The 2,519-nt window shown below is 35.3% G+C and overlaps 1 long non-coding RNA gene across 1 annotated transcript; it reads right to left on the bottom strand.

The window, feature by feature from the left end:
- Window positions 1-322: 322 nt before the first annotated feature.
- On the bottom strand, window positions 323-2,064 carry LOC131639645 (uncharacterized). Its single transcript, XR_009295010.1, has 2 exons — window positions 1,118-2,064; window positions 323-747 (listed from the first exon to the last, which is right to left on the bottom strand). It is a non-coding gene; the product is annotated as an uncharacterized LOC131639645 (long non-coding RNA).
- Between the last annotated feature and the right edge of the window lie 455 nt (window positions 2,065-2,519).

The raw sequence follows: 2,519 nt of genomic DNA, 5'->3' as shown, positions 1-2,519 counted from the left end.
CTTACATATCTCACTAAGATCCCATTGAGTTAGAGTTGGATTTGAAGTATTCATTCAAGTATCGTTATCAAGTCTAATTGATTCAAGGTTTGTTCAAGCAATTATGTGAATCCAATTATGCAAGGACGTGAACTTGGCCGTGGTACTAAAACTCGACTCTTGTTAAAAGAAAATATTCAATTTATGTAATATGGATCTTCCTACAATTCAAGGTACAAGACACCAGGTCAACATCTCATTTTCAAATGTCAATTACAAGATCCAAGTCATTCACAAATATATTTCAAAACATTGTCCATACAACATAAATCCAAGCTATCCATTACAAAAAAAAATATCTATATCATTTACAAATTTTGTCCATCATTACAACTCAAACCATATGACAATATCCCAGTCCAAAGAAAGTCACATTTTTATTCCCTTCATAAAACCTTTTATTACAAAATTTGTACAAAGAAAGTGTCTGGTCCAAACTCTCATATGAAAACCTATGTCTAACTTCTTTTCTCCATGACCAAAAGGCTTGGACCTGCTCTTGCTGCCACCTTCCTCACCTTCATGTGTTGAAAAACCTATCAAAAGAAAAAACCAACAGTGACCACACACATCCAGTAATCACATTACATCAAAGTAATTACACAGCTTGTTGCATTCCAAGTCATATCTAAAAGAAACATTGCTCTCCATCTCCATTTTGCAAGTTGTTCTTTAGAACCATTCTCCATAGTTCCATTTGACATAAACCTGCACATTTAAAACCAAATTCATTCTGCATATTCATTTCAAAAAATTTTAATCATAAATCTAGCAGCAGCTTTCACCAATTCAGCATCCCACTTAAATTCTGAACTCACAGCTTTTCTAACCTTTGCTAATGTCCTAACTAACCCTTTTATTAACAGTTATTCAAACATTCCCCATAACAGAATCAACTTAACCTAAGCTAACTAACCTAACCGATTCATAACAGACTCATAACTACCAAACAGAATAACCAATCTCATAATTGTCAAAAACATGAGTAACTAACTTCCTAATCACCTATAACCAATCCTAACCAACTCTAACAGATTCTATAACTGAAATTCAACAGAAAAATCACTGGATAACTTACCTGAGCTGAATCTCTTCTTTCCCTCCAACTGAATTCATCTCTCCTCTATATAACAGACACTCTCCACCATTTCATTTTTTTTCATCGACACTTCACCAAAATCATTCAAAATCTGAGAGCTTTCTCTCTCATTTTCAGAGAGAAACTCCATTAAATCATTCACCTTGCATCATCTTCACTCTCGATCATCTTTACCTCTCTGCAACAAAAGAACCAAATATCAATCTCAAAACTTCACCTTTCTTCAAGCTCTCAATCCATTCATCATCACCATCTTCACTTCACCATTCTCCACCGTGGCACAATCATCTTCAACTCTTCTCTGTAACAACATCACCACCTCCAAATACTGCTTCATCATCATCACTGCTCAGCATCGATATCACCTTCGACGCACATCACCTTCATCATCGCGTTCAATCTCGCAACAAAAACAGAAATCGAATCATCAATTCTGCAGAAATTTCTTTCGTTTCTCGCATCTGATATCTCCATCCTTCAAGAATCTATAGAGAAGAAAGAGAAGAATCAGAGAAAGGAAGTAAACGGTCAACGATTAATACTTACTCCGATTTCTCATCACCAATATCTTCAATCGCGCGTCTCCACTCCAGGTAAGCATCTCAAATCCTTCGATCATCTTCGTATTTTCATGTTATCGGTGTATTTCTTTGTGATTCGCGGTCGTTTGTTTGTAATTTCACTTTTCGTTGGATCTAGGGTTTCAAAACCCCTTTTGATTTACGATTTATTGCTGAGTTCTTGTGTACGATTATGAATTTGAGAGACGGAGAAATCGAGAGGGTGAGACGAAAGAGAGTTGATGATGGCCGCTCGGAGAAGAAGGCTTCTCCGGCGCCGTTCGCTCGCGTTGAGAGAAGAAGAGAGAACGAGGAACATGAAACGTCGTATTGAATTTACCCTAATCCCCAATTTTCCCTTTTAGGTTTAATTTGATTATTTTATTTTTATTATTTTCATAATAAAAATCTGGAAATAACATAATAATTGGATCAACACAAATCTACTCGGGCCTTGCTCCACGAATTCACTGTTCACACCCTTCTAGGCCCATTATAAACCTTCATTTTTGGTATTCTGAGCAAAAAATAACTCTGCTGGGCCACCAATACTCTATGTGGGCCAATCTCCTGGCCCTGCGCCCAGTTACTCTTCACACTATAGATTCATTTTGCACCCCTGTTTCCATTTTTTTATATTTAGGTTAATTAGATTTTTACCATTTCTTTGAATAAATAAAATCACCATTTTTCTCCTATTATTTTTAGCCTTTGATACATATTTTGTCATATAAAAATTTTGACATATAAAAATAATCATAAAAAATATTAGTTTAGGCTCATTCTCTCTTAATTCATTTTTGGTTAATTAGAATTCAATT

The sequence above is a fragment of the Vicia villosa genome, unplaced genomic scaffold, assembly GCF_029867415.1.
Source record: "Vicia villosa cultivar HV-30 ecotype Madison, WI unplaced genomic scaffold, Vvil1.0 ctg.002723F_1_1, whole genome shotgun sequence".
Classification (NCBI taxonomy): Eukaryota; Viridiplantae; Streptophyta; class Magnoliopsida; order Fabales; family Fabaceae; genus Vicia; species Vicia villosa.
The sequence above is the reverse complement of the archived record's forward strand: the minus strand, read 5'-3'. Positions and strand labels throughout refer to the sequence as shown.